Source organism: Lathyrus oleraceus, chromosome 7 (assembly GCF_024323335.1).
Source record: "Lathyrus oleraceus cultivar Zhongwan6 chromosome 7, CAAS_Psat_ZW6_1.0, whole genome shotgun sequence".
Lineage (NCBI taxonomy): Eukaryota > Viridiplantae > Streptophyta > Magnoliopsida > Fabales > Fabaceae > Lathyrus > Lathyrus oleraceus.
In genome coordinates, this window is record NC_066585.1 from 516,164,601 (window position 1) to 516,179,189 (window position 14,589).

Here is a 14,589-nt window from a genome sequence, read left to right on the forward strand (position 1 = left end):
CTTTTGTTTTTGATTGTTTGACCTTGACTTTCAATGTTATTGGTCAACATATGAGGATTGGTACATGGTATTTCATTTGATGCACTTTTATTTTGTCATTTCCATTTCTCTTATCCATCTTCTTCTTCTTCTTCTTCTTCTTCTTCTTCTTTTTCTTTTTGATCAATGAGTTGAAGGTTGATAAGTTAACATTGATTAGAGAGATTTAACCTTCCTTGATTCAAATCTAATTCATCTTGATCAATTGATCAAGTGAATGGCTTTGCATTAAGGATAGGTTGTCTTTTAAATCATGCAAAAGGCTTAAACCAATACAAGATCAATTCTCTTCTCCTTTTTGGCATGGCAAGTTGTTGGGACTTGGTTCACTAATCAAGACTCCTAACTTGTGTTTGTTGCCTACATTATTATTGACCGGCCTCAGATAGTTGTGACTTCTACGTAAGTCCAATTACGATTGCTTAACATAGCGCTAAATTTGCCTTATGGCACACTAACTATTGACAATTAACATTTACTTTATGCAATTTACTTTATGCAATTTATTTTATGCAATTTACAATTCTTGCACATACTGTTCATTTGCTTTTTTTTCCTTTGCTCCTTTGAGCCCATTTTTATGTTAATGCCATTTGCCTTTTGCTCATTTGAGCACATAATTGTGTATATATTATTCTGCTTGTGTTTTTGTTTTGATGGTTGTGGACCAAATGCAAAGAAATGGACTTAGTTTCTAGGACTTCCCCTATGCAAAAATGGAGATTTGGACTTAGATTCTAGGACCTTCCTTATGCAAAATTAGAGTGAAATGATCTTAATGATGAAAATGGAATTAGAAGGACCAAATCTCTAAACTCTCTCTTGTTCATTCTTATTTTACTTCATGGAACTTTTGATGTGTGTGCTTTTGTGCTAGGAGTTTCCATTTGAGCTTAATTGGAGGACCATCACCATGTTCATCTAAGTGAAGAGACAAGATACATTGAGAATATCTTGAGAGACTTGTTTGGTTGCTTATACTTTGTGGTTGCTTTATTCCAAAGGATGGGAGCTACTTGGATCATCAATATGATCTCAAGAGAGGAACTCCTAGTGTGGTTTTGATTTCTTATCCCTCACCTTTTATTTTCCTTAGGACTTAGGCATTCTTCTTCTTCTCTCCACTCTAACCCAAGCCAAAACTTTTTGTGCGAACACTTAACTATTTTTTTCCAACACTAGAAACCTAAGCCTTATGCTTTTGATCTTCAAACCTTCTTTTCATAATACTTATTTTAAATTGAACCTTTTAATCTACTTTGACCATTTTTGTATATACTTCTAATTGGTAAATATAACCCATTCAAATGTGCTTTTGTGGTTCCAATGGCCACTTTCTTAATCAACTTTTCATAACCTTTAGCTATTAGGTTTGAGTTATCTTGGTGGTAGATGTAATACTCACCTATATCCTTAGTGATGGACAATGAGTCTTCCATGCTTATTATAGGGTTAACCCCTCACCAGCATGTTGAAGCTATCCTCACATGGTGGATTTATGGTTTGGTTGAGTTTTCTCCCTTTGATAACAAAAGACCTTAAGGCTTTTGGACCAATCAATTCACCAACTCATTTTGAGATTTTTACCCCGAACTACGAGGTTTTGATCCTAATCTTTTTATAAGATGGTACGTAGGCAATGGGTTCATCCATCCAAACACAAAACGTAAATAACTTGTACATTCTCTTCTCATCTCTTCAATCATGTTTGCACAAACAAATTTTTCACAAAACAACAACCTTCACAAGTATGAAAAGGGCTCCCTAGGAGTACCTAGGATGTTTTGGGTGCCTAACACCTTCCCATTACATAAATAACCCCCTTACCCAGATCTCTGTTTCTTTTACTAGTTTTTGTTAAAAACTATTAGGTTTTTGTTCGCTTTCTAACCATTCCTTTGGATAAATAGAAGTGCGGTGGCGACTCGACTTTGTATGATTTACCTTGGATTTAGTTAATATCTCTAATGGTAACGAATACCCCGCTACATGAAGCATTTAATCTTTTAAAGCAAGCATTACTATCAGCACCTATTATGAATCCCCCTGATTGGTCAGAACCTTTTGAGATAATGTGTGACGCTAGTGATTATGCCGTTGGAGCCGTTCTAGGACAAAGGAAAGATAAAAAATTACATGCGATTTATTATTCCAGTAGAACCCTAGACGCTGCCCAACTCAACTATGCAACAACTGAAAAGGAACTACTCGCTGTAGTTTTCGCTATAGACAAATTTAGATCTTATCTAGTAGGAGCCAAAATTATAGTTTACATCGATCATGCTGCCATTCGTTACCTATTAAGTAAAAAGGATGCCAAGCCCAGGCTACTCCGATGGATTCTGTTACTACAAGAGTTTGATTTAGATATCAGAGATAAAAAAGGCACTAAAAATATAGTAGTTGATCACCTATCTATGCTAGAACATCTGAAACCAGACTTAGTACCCATAAATGATGATTTTGCCTATGATAGACTGATAGCTAAACTAGAAACCATTGTAGATGATAGCCTAGGCCCTCATGAGCACTTCCAAAAATCCTTAGCAGTAAGTAACATGCCATGGTATTCAGACTTTGTTAATTACCTAGCTGTTGATATCGTACCCCCCGATCTTGACTTCCACTTGCCCCTAGAATCAGCGTTGAAATACAAGATCTTAAACACAAGGTCACCTTCTCCGAATACACAAGGTTGAACCTTCTTCTCAAATGCTTTTTTCATTCTCTTTTAATATAAATGACCATGACACAAGGCTGTCATTCTTTTCTCTTCAATCATATTCAATTGATCATATATGCTTTGACACCATTCAGCCTCAGATAAACTAGCTTCCATTAGGATTCGCATTAATGGGATCTCAACCTCTATAGGGAGCACTACTTCCATGCCATACACAAGAGAGAAAGGGGTTTCCCCAGTTGAAGTGTAGACGGATGTAAGATACCCATGCAAAGCAAGCAGGAGCATCTCATGCCAATCCATATATGTCATAACCGTCTTCTAGATGGTCTTCTTAATGTTCTTATTTGCAGCTTCAACATCCCCATTCATCTTAGGTCTGTAGGGAGAATAGTTATGATATTCAATCTTGAAGTGATCACAATGTTCTTTCATCATTTTGTTATTCAGGTTCAACCCATTATCAGTAATGATCTTACTCGGAACACCGTATTCGCAAACAATCTTATTCTTGATAAATCGGACCACGGCCTACTTGGTCACATTAGCATAGAATGTTGCTTCAACCCACTTAGTGAAGTAATCAATAACTACCAGAATGAAACGATGTTCGTTCGAAGATTTAGGCTCAATCATACCAATCATATCAATTCCCCACATAGAGAAAGGCCACGGGGATGAAATAACATTGAGAAGTATCAACGGTACATGAATCTTATCCGCACAAATATGACATTTATGGCACTTCTTCATATATTTACAAGAATCATATTCCATTGTCAGCCAATAGTAACCTGACTTTAACAACTTTTTAGCCATTGCATGTCCATTGGCATGAGTACCAAAGGATACTTTGTGAACTTCTTGCATTAAAATGTATGCTTTATATCTATCCACACATCTGAGCAGAGTCATGTTAAAATTTCTTTTGTACAACACCTCTTCATTTAGAAAGAAATTGCCAGCCAGTCTTCTCAATGTCTTCTTATCTTTGCTGGATGCCCCAAGCGGGTATTCCTGACCTTTGAGGAAACATTTAATATCATAATCATGATACGGGGCGCGTCATTCCAACGATTTACTTTGTACATAGAAGACAAAGTATCCAACGCGCCCGTGATCGGGAAAATAACAAGTGTACTATTTTGCCTTTTATAGTAATAATGGGGAATTTCCCCGAATGTCGATCTCAAGGACTGCAAGTCAATATTGAGTTTAAATTATCATTCAATTAAAAAGTATTGATTTGGTTTTTAGGTGTAAAAATATAATAATAAAAGTAAAGGCAAAGAAGAATGAAAATAAGGGTTTATAGAGAAAAAGGAACAATGTCAGGGAAGGTGTATGATTTATCCCTGTAACAACTCTGAGTCACTATTGCATCAATAAATATCAATTACTACCAGTTCTTAAGGGTATTTTCTCCCAAGTCCTTGGTGAGAAAACATTTAATCAATCTACCCTAATTTATATGTCCATATCCAATTAGGGTGAAGTTAAGCTTGATAATATCAAGAATACTCTAATTCATATTGGGTAGCCCTAGTCCTAGGTGATATCTACTGTAAAGTAACCTTATGAAAACCTTATCAATAACGGTCCAGCCTAATTGATAACCACAAATCAATCTCGATTGGTCCGAAAGAGAAAGCAATAAACACATCAAAAGGTTACCGTAAAAACAATATTATAAATGTAAATGTAAACTCAAATTTATTACAAGTCTAAATCAGGGACACCCCCTAGCATTGGGGGGTTTAGCTACTCATATTGTTAAAAACAAATGAAGATAAAAATTACACATTACAAGTAATTGGATGACTTTGATCTTCAATTGCTCCCGCTCATGAAAACCTTCATCTCTCCTAATGCCTTGATCTCTGTAATACTTGATTACTTCAAAATATTATATTTTGCCGTATTCCAAGATGATTTTTCCTTTGGCAGAAGGCCCTCTTTTATAGTGAAAATTCCAAGCAGCAGTTGGACATGTCCAAAAATATCTCTGAAAAATCCCGACGAACAAAAGTCCGAGAAAACTGAATTTTTGGGCTTGGGCTGACACGACCCGTGTCAGCTGACACGGGTGGCCATGTCAGCCTATTGTTCTGGCTGACATGCCCCTGGCATGGGTGACACGGTTGCTTGAGGTGTCTGACACGGCCCATGTCATCTGACATGGGTGGCCGTGTCAGGCTACTATTTTCTTTAACACGTCCTCCCTTGCCTGACACGGCCCGTGTCAGCTGACACGGGTGGCCATGTCAGGCCTCCTGTAACGGGGTTTTCTGCTTCTCTGCTTGTCAGAACCTCGCATTGTCTCGTTCTGAGTCCCCTTGTTTTTCTACCTGGACCTGTCGGACAAAAACACAGCTATCCCACGAATAAAATCACTAAAATATAAGTAAAACATAACAATGATTCAAAATGCTTAAATATAATAACGGAAGTAAAATTAACTCGAAATGTATCATAAATGCTTGCAGTGTGTGTCAAAAGCCTCTGTTTCGTGTCGGATTAATAAGGAAAACTTAATGCAAATGGTGACTGATCACAACAAAAAACTTACCTCATTGCTTGTCCCAAGTAATGTTTCAGACAACTTTGTCACTCCCCAGAATTATTTATGTTTCCCACCACTACTGCGATCATTTGCTAACGTCTTCCTTTTTCCTTCCACAAGTCCTGCTTTTTCTTTGTAAGTCTTCATTCGCACTTCCACTTCAAAGCATTGTTTCACCTGTCAGCTTATATCACATTCTCACCAATTCTCTCGGGGTCAACTATTTTCACTCATAATTCAGAGTATGCAATATCAACTCGCAAGTTTGAATAATGTCTCTTTTCCTATCACCTACACACAACACACACACTTTTGAGGTCTTTCGGGTTGTAACTTGGCTCGGGTTAGGGTATTGATTATTCAAACAAAAACGGAAAACAAGTGGGCTTTTAGTTCAGAGTCGATGTTACATACTGTGTTTGTTTCTTTTATTTGCTTATTTTTTTCTTCACCGAATGCCCTTTTTCGTGCTTCTTTTTGAATCTTCGAGTTATAAATTTTTCTCTTTTTATTTTTTTTCTTTCTTTCTCTCGATTCATCTTTTTTTTCTTTTTTTTCTCGCACTTTCTTGGGCTTTGGGAGCTTTTGGGGTTTTTACCCCAAACTTAGCTTTTCAACACAGTTTGAATGCATTATCATGACTCTAAGCAGGGTAAGGAAGTGCTTTTGGACAAGGGGTACATTTATGGGGTTTAAACAAACAAATGGATACAGGCTCAAATGAGGTTAACGGGGGATATAATTATTCAGGATGGCTAGAAAGGCTCGGGGTTAATTTCAAATAACGTGCCTCAGTGTGTGTATCATGCAATGACAGTCCCAGAGAGGCTACGCAAATTTAGAGTGATAAAGACAAACCTGAATGTCGCTCATGATGATCAATGTGTTTGGCTTTTTATGACTCACATTTTTTGGTTTAGCTTTGACAGGATCTACAGTACTCTTTAGCCTTGTGCGATTTATTCCTTACTTCGAAATATATAGGCCACTCATGTTGGTTAAGTTGTATACGTTGTGTTCGATCTTACTTTCAGCAGTGTCAACTTTCTGGGGAGATCCTTCACAACAAGCAATGATGAATGGCGTGATCCTTTCATCCACTCTCAATTGTGATCATTACTATTTCCAACCTATCAACACAGACTTGACACACTCGCAGCATAATGTACCTTCAAACAGAAAAACGAAATCTAGAATGCACAAAAGTAAAATAACACAATAAAAAAATATTGAGATAAAATAACAAAATACTGAAAATAAAATACCAATAAAAGACATAAAATCTCCCCCACACTTGAACTCAACATTGTCCATAATGTTTGCGAACAAGAGCGAAGGGGGAGACTCACAGTACCCTACTAAGGAGGTGGTTGTGGGAAATGCAGCATCAGCTGTCGCATCATGCTGCTCATCTCATCCAACATTGCCCCCTGACGGGCTTGCTCCATGCCTTGCCGTTGTTGTTCCATCCTCAAGTCACCTATTTCGGTTTGTACCTAGGTCCATTGCTCAGTGGACCAGGAAGATGAACCCACCTCCTGCTGGGTAGGTTCCTGATGTGGTGGTACAAACTGGTCTTGAGGTGCTTGAGGTTCTTCTTCTTCTGCCTCTGTGCCCTCCACCTGGTCATCTATAAACTGATCACCTGCAGTAAAATGGTCAGTGTCGTGGCCTTCCTCCGCGTCGGGGTCAGCGCTCACATACATCCAATTAGCACAATCAGTAATAGCAACTCTGTCCGGATCCAGAAGAGCGATAATAAACCTCTTATGGATAAGCACAGAATAATAAGTAGGGGCAACAACAATCATACCTTGTGAAATTAGAGCAGACATGTCAATTTTGGTCTTACCTGCAATTGGCGTGTCTTCTAATAAAATAGCTTGATACCTGAAATGCTCAACGATTTGGGTGATCATCCCACCTACGAGTATGCCTCCGGAGTCGGCTCGGCCAACTCTGCCCAGATAGTCTGCTGCAAAGGCAGCTACATTGATGACCTTGTTTTTTGCCATCGAGTACATGAAGAATAACTCTCTCTGAGTAGCTACCCAGGTGCTTTCGCCTCGTCCAAACAGGGTGTAGGCCAAACCCTTCTGAGCATACCTAAAACATGGATTATGGACGCCCGAGGCCTTACCACCTTTGGAGGTGTAATCTGTCCTCCCGGTGATGGCAATCCAGAAATCCTTTGGTGAGAACCCATCTGGGACCGCGCCTGGTCCGTACAGAGGGAGTCGGAGTATCGCTGCTAACTCCTCAACAGACAGTTCATGATAATTATTAAACAACCGAAAACGCAAAGTGTCGAAATAATACCTGGTCGTGTCTATCCATCTCTTCTCGAGCTGGAATTCAAACGTGCTGAGGAATTCGAGAGTGATGCGCTCGTATGTCGGCGCTTCTAGGCTCATGAATTCTAGCATTCCTAAAACATGGAACATCCGGTATACTTCCACTTTGAGCCCTAATGCGTTCAGAGTATGCTCGCACATGTACCTCGTCGATGTGAGTTTGCGCTTCCGGTGAATTTGATATCTATTTTCTTGTTACGTATTGTCAAACATGATGTTATGTGGATTTGGATTCTGGCTCAGGCGCTTGCTTGACTTTGCCATCTCCGCAAGCTGCTGCTTTCCGGTGAGAATTCTCCTTGAGGGCATTTTGGACCTGCAAAAATAGAAATTATTTGTACTATGGAGTTAGGAAATTCCGAAACCATGGTTAGAACGGGGATGACGATTGGAGTAATATTTGTGAAGGGTGTTTTTGCGATAGGTGAGTGGAAGTATGGGTTATGGAAGGTTTTAGGTAGTGAGGTTTGTGAGTTTTAACGGAGGTGCAAAGGTTTTGAGAGAAAGAGACTAAGATTGATGAGAGAGAATGATGAGATGGTAAGAGAAAATTTGATAATGATAAGGTTAATGGGGAAAATTTATGGTTAATGGTGGATTAGATGTGTGGGTTCCACTAAAAATTCAAATTTCCAAAAAAAAATCAAAATTTCCACCTGCCTGATACGGCCGTGTCAGTCTACTGTATCTCATCACGGTTGGGGAATGACCTTCAGTGCTCCTAACACGAGTCGTGTCAACTGACACGGCCGCCCGTGTCAGGCTACTGTTGATCAATAAAATTTCATGTCACTTTCAGTGTACCTGACACGGCCCGTGTCAGCTGACACGGGTGGCCGTGTTAGGCCACTGTTTTTCCACTTTTTTTTGGGTCTGATTTTGCACTCTCCTGACACGGCCCGTGTCAGCTGACACAGGTGGCCGTCTCGGGTCTCCCTTTTGGCCATTTTTTGGCTTTCTCTCCGGTTCAACTGCTGGTATCTCTGGCCATGTTGATCATTCTTTTGCATGACTTAGACATTTGTTGATGCGATGTTCCCTCCTTGTAGAGCTCATGTGTAACCCTACAAACACACATAACTGATTAAATATAAAATGCATGGGTTGCCTCCCACGAAGCGCTTTGTTTAGCATCGCATGGCTCGACGGTTCATTTCCCTTGTTATGGGGGGTATTTCAGGCTCCAAACCTTGTTGCACCTCTTGTCCAAAACTAGGATGTTGTCTCTTTTCTCAGTCTAGATTCCTTTGTGCCACGAGTCCTTTTTAACCTTCATCTTCTTACCTTGTTTTCGTTTTCTTTTATTTCTCTTGGTTTTTGGAATAGAGATGGGAGTCTTTCCATTCAGGGTGGCTAATGGCAGTGATGAGATTCTATTAGCATTCAATGTACTGATTACGCCTACTTGATAATGAGATTATGTATCTTCCTCTAGCTCCTGGTCTTTAATAACATTCAATGTTATTTCCATGTCGTGTACTTTCAAGGTTAACATGCACTGATCCATGTCGAGATTGCATCGACTTGTCTGCATGAATGGTCGATCCAGAATGATGGGTGCCTCATCATCTTCAAGTATGTGTAGGATTACAAAATCAACTGGAAAAATCAAGTCCTCTATTGTTACCAGCACGTCTTCAGCTATACCATATGCATCCTTTCTTGAGTGATCCGCAAACTTCAGATTGGTCTTTATATCACTGATATTTCTAATACCTAGCCTGTGATAGATTGATAATGGCATGAGATTCACACTAGCTCCAAAATCTATCAGTACCTTTTTGAAGGTTCTTTCTTTAATTGTGCATGGTACTGTTACCGTTCCCGGATCCTTTTGTTTGTTAGGAATTTTCTGCCCCAGTGAGTTTGCACTATATTGTTCCTTCCAGGCTACCTGCTCTTCTGTGGTTGGTTTCTTTTCGGCCAGTACCTCTTCCATGAATTTCTTGTACATGGGCATTCTTTCAAGTGCTTCAAACAAAGACATATGATCCTCAACCTTTTTAAACATTGTCATGAATTTCTCAAAGTTTGACTCGCTAGGTTCCTTCTTTGTCACTCTCTGAGGGTAGGGCAACTTAATCATCGATTTAGTCTCTTTTGTAATTTCCTCTTCAGTCGGCTTGCTCGGTGATATAATTTTTTTCTTTTTAGCAGCCTTTTTATTTTTTATTATGACAGTATTAATATTCTCTTGACCTCTCGGATTTTGAACTGTCTCACTTGGTAAGGAACCTGGTGTTCGAGAACTTGCTAGTTGTTGTGCTATCTGCCCCAGCTGAACTTCAAGATTCTTTAGGGAGGCGGTGGTGTTTTTCTGATTGTTTCTAGTCTCTTCTTCAAATTGCCTATTTTGAGATGCCATGTTTTTAATGGCAATCTCCCAGTCTGCTTTCCTTGGAGCTTGTTGTTGTTGATATTGAGTTTGATATTAACCTTGACCCTCTTGTGGAACATTCCCTTTTTGATCTTTCTAGGAGAAGTTTGGATGATTCTTCCAACCTGGATTTTAAGTGTTAGAGTAGGGGTTATGATGCTTTAAGAATTTGATCTCTTCAATTTGTTAGGGAGTAACAAAGCAAAAGACCATGTGATGAGGTCCATTACAGATTTCACAAGTGTTGGCCTGAGTCGGTTGGACTTGAGCTATCTGTTGAGTACCTATATTCATAGCTTTCAATTTCTTTTCCACTTCAGCAGCGACTGTATCTTCCAACCAGATTTTATTTGCTTGTATTTTAAGGTCAATGACTCCTTCAGGTTTGCTCGTACACCTATCATATAATTCCAAATGCTCATTTGCGGCTATCGCTTCAATGATCCTTTTAAAACCAGTGGTTGTCGAGAAATTTGTGGAGCCACCAACTGCTGTAACGATCAACTGTTTTGTTTTTATTTTTAGTCTGTTAACGAACATCTGCATTTGTTCAGTCTGATCCATATTATGAGTTTGACACACTACTAAGACCCTTTTGAATCTTTTGTAGGAGTCTCCCAATGATTCACCATCCTTCTATTTGAAATTAAGGATTTCATACCTTTTCCTCAGGAATACTGATGTTAGAAAGTATTCATTTAAGAATGTAGTTTCCATCTCTCCCCATGATGTGATACTGCCGGCTGGAAGATGTAGTGGGAAATTCATGATCATCAAGCTATTGACAAGCTAGAGATCAAATAACAAGAGTCACCATCGCGCTTTTATTGTTTCCAAGGGAAAAGGGAAAATGTACGAGCAAAACCCAACAGTAAGATGTTTTCAAATCAAAACTAATAAAATGTCAGAGATTACAGGTAAGGGGGTTGGTTACACAGAGGGGAGGTGTTAGCACCCAAAGTGTCCTAGGTACTCCTAGGGAGCCCTTTTTGTGTGCATATGTACTTGGCATAAAGTGATGTTTACAAACAAATAGAATGGGCAGATGAGAAAAGAATTCATTAATTATATTTTTGTGTTTGACAAGACCTTCAGACTTGTGCCTACGTACCAACATAAAAATGAGGGATCAAAACCTCGTAGTTCATGATACAAATTTCAAAGTGGATGCATTACTTTTAAAAAAAATAAGTTTGAAAGGCACAAAGGCCTAAAAATGGTTTGAATGAGTTAGTTCTTTTTGGCTTTTTGAAAGTTGAAGTCAAGTATAGTTAAGTTTATTTACAAGTTTGATTTAAGAAAATAAGTTTGAAAATGCAATGGCATAAGGCCAAAGTTTCTATCTTTTTTTGCAAAAGTGGTCAAAGTTTAGAACAAAAGTAGTTCACAAAAAGAAGATTTTTGAAAATGGAGGGAGAAAATTTTGAAATTAAAGAAATGGGGAGAAGATGAAGAGACTATCCTATGTACAAAATTAAAAGTTTAGAGTTGAAAAGATCTGACCAAATGGGTAGCAATCCAATAGACAAGAATGTCAATATAAACCCAGAATTCCCTTGGACTTTTAGAATCAAGCAACATACAAATGCACAATTATATTATCTTGAAGAGCAAGGCATCAAATAAAGATGGCCACATCCAATCTTATCCATTCCATGATCTTCTACAAAACATCCCATGTAACAGATGAATTCCACAAGTCACAGGTTCAAAATAACAGCTTCACAATGATCATGTTGCAGATGAACTTAGAGAGGTCTTCAAAGATGTATCAGATGAAGTTTCAAATTGCAAACACTTAATTTCTCAACAAGTTGGCATTGGCCAAGTCCTTTAGCATAGGAATGTTGCCTAAGTTCTAAGTCCATTTGTCCAAGATCAAGCCAACAGTCCACTCAAAAGTTTTTTAGGGTTTTTGTTGTTATGATGTACATTAATGGTCAAAGACCACACAAACAAACAAAATATATCACACAATATGGTCCAAATGGACAAAGTGAAAATTGCATTAACATAAACAATTAGAATGCTATGAACAATGGCAAATGAAATAGAGTGCTAAAAGTAAATTTCATTAAAGTAAAGGCTTGAATTTAAAAGTTAGTAGTCAATTGGTTAGAAGTTAGTATTGTTTTGCTTTTGCTGAGCATATGAGGCTCTATTTATAGCTGAATCCATTGCTTTTTGCACACTTGAAATCACTTTCCAAATTTGGTCATTGAGAATGCATTGGTGCATGGACGCGCATAGGCCCATAAAATCATTGCCACAAGTCCACAAATGAATGTTAGATGGTCTGAATTCAGCTTGGATTGCAAGGCAAGTGTGCATTTGGGTTTGAAGTTTGATCCTTGCCAAGTGATGACACCATGTTCATGCCATGCGCAACCTATGCATTCCTTGTCCAAAATGAATGATCTTGAGCTCTTGGAAAGGTGAGATCAAGAGGAATAACTTTCATTTTCAACACTTTTACATTTGGAGTTTGTAACTTGAAGAAATTTGAGGTGGAAGTTTGGAAATTTTTGACATATCAAAATTTTTCTAAGTGTCAAGCTATATGTCTCAATATTCGACCTTGCTTAACTTTTTACATGAGATTCAAATGAGAAAAGTGTCTTCATCAAAGTTGTAGATCTCTCAAAGACCTTTAAAATAGTCTCTAATTTCATGTCATTTGGATTTGAAATGACAGAGTTATGCATTTTTGAAGTTTGGAAAAATCACTTGATCAATGGTATAGGTCAAAAGTGACCTCTAATGTAACCTCATATCACATGCTCAAAAAGTTGAAATAGCTCCGACTCCAAACATCAAAGTTGAATTAGACACATTGAATTTGATTGTGAAATTTGGAAATCTTTCATCTCATAAAAAATGAGCAAGTTATGGTCTTGGGAATTTGACTTTCAAATTAGGGTTTAGACAAAATGACCTATAATGTTTCAACATAGAAAATGATTTTCCAAGAAAAACTAGCTCTAGGTATCAACATGAAAGTTGTTTGGAATGTCATTTAGAGTACGTTTTCTCTTGGAATCATTTCATATTGTTAAAATTGTAGAAGATAGGGTCTACGGAGACCCAGTGTTGATCAAATGAATTCATCTGGCCAACCACCATCAACCAACTTGCTAACCTTCAATTATTTTGACTTTCTTGACTCATGGTAGATCATATATGCATAAGATGATGAATTTTGAGGTTCCCTATGAGAAATTTGATCAATTGATGAGATAGTTTGTTGGAGAAGTTACTCAAGATACCTAGTCAAACTAGGGTTTCCAAGGCAAACCACCCTCAAACTCTTGAAGAAAACATGATCAATATAACATGTAGAGATCCTTGGGATTCATATATGATGATCATAACCATTCTTGTGTCAATTCATGGCTGTGCTCTTTGTCATGAGGGTCTTAAACCCTAGATATGAACTTGATAAATCAATGGAGATCATGCCCTTCCTACAAAAGAGTTAGGCAAATGCAAAAACATATTTTTGGTATTTTGGGTAGTAAAATGATAAAAAAAACAAGTAAGATACAATCACAAAGTGCTTGGTGATCTCTCCCAAAACAAACCCAATGAAAGGGGGTAGGGAGAATGCCAAGGTATGATCCCAATGCTAATGCTTATGATGAAATTGCATGAGGGATCTTAGGGTCAAAATTGGGGTCTTACAGAAGAGAGTAAAACCATTCTTCCGCATCTTCAGCTAAAGTGAACGGGAACATTCTTAATTTTTTTGCTTTCATCAGTATTACCATCAATTTTCATAGTAGTACTCATGGTCAGAAATCTCTGCAGGTGCTTGTTGGCATCTTCATTAACCTTTCCAAGGAAAGATTTTCTCTCAAGTTGATTGATTATACTAGGGTGCAGTTGAAAGTTCTTCACATTCACCGGTTGGTTGACAATGGTCAATCTACCACCCGGTGCATTTTTCCCTCCATAGTCACCTAAGAGTCTTTCCTGAGGTGGAGGCAGTGGAACAGGAGGAATTTCAGCCATAGTTTCTTTTTCTGGATCTGAGTGATCATAGGGAACTTCTTCTTTGGAATCTAATCTAGCGTTTCTACGTCTCTAGTGAAGGGTTCTCTCAATTTCTTTGTCAAAAAGTAATTCTGCTGAGGGCTCTCCTCGCATACACAGGTTAGTGAATGAAAATATATAAATGACAGAAAAATAATTTTATTGCAGAGCAACAAAATTTTAATTGAACTTAAAATTAAACTATATATTTTGGCAGTCCCCGGCAACGGCGCCAAAAACCTGATCGGGAAAATAGCAAGTGTACTATTTTGCCTTTTATAATAATAATGGGGAAATTCCCTGAATGTCGATCTCAAGGACTGCAAGTCAATATTGAGTTTAAATTATCATTCAATTAAAAAAGTCTTAATTTGGTTTTTAGGTGTAAAAATATAATAATAAAAGTAAAGGCAAAGAAGAATGAAAATAAGGGTTTATAGAGAAAAAGGAACAATATCAGGGAAGGTGTATGATTTATCCCTGTAACAATTCTGAGTCACTATTGCATCAACAAATATCAATTACTACCAGTTCTTAAGGG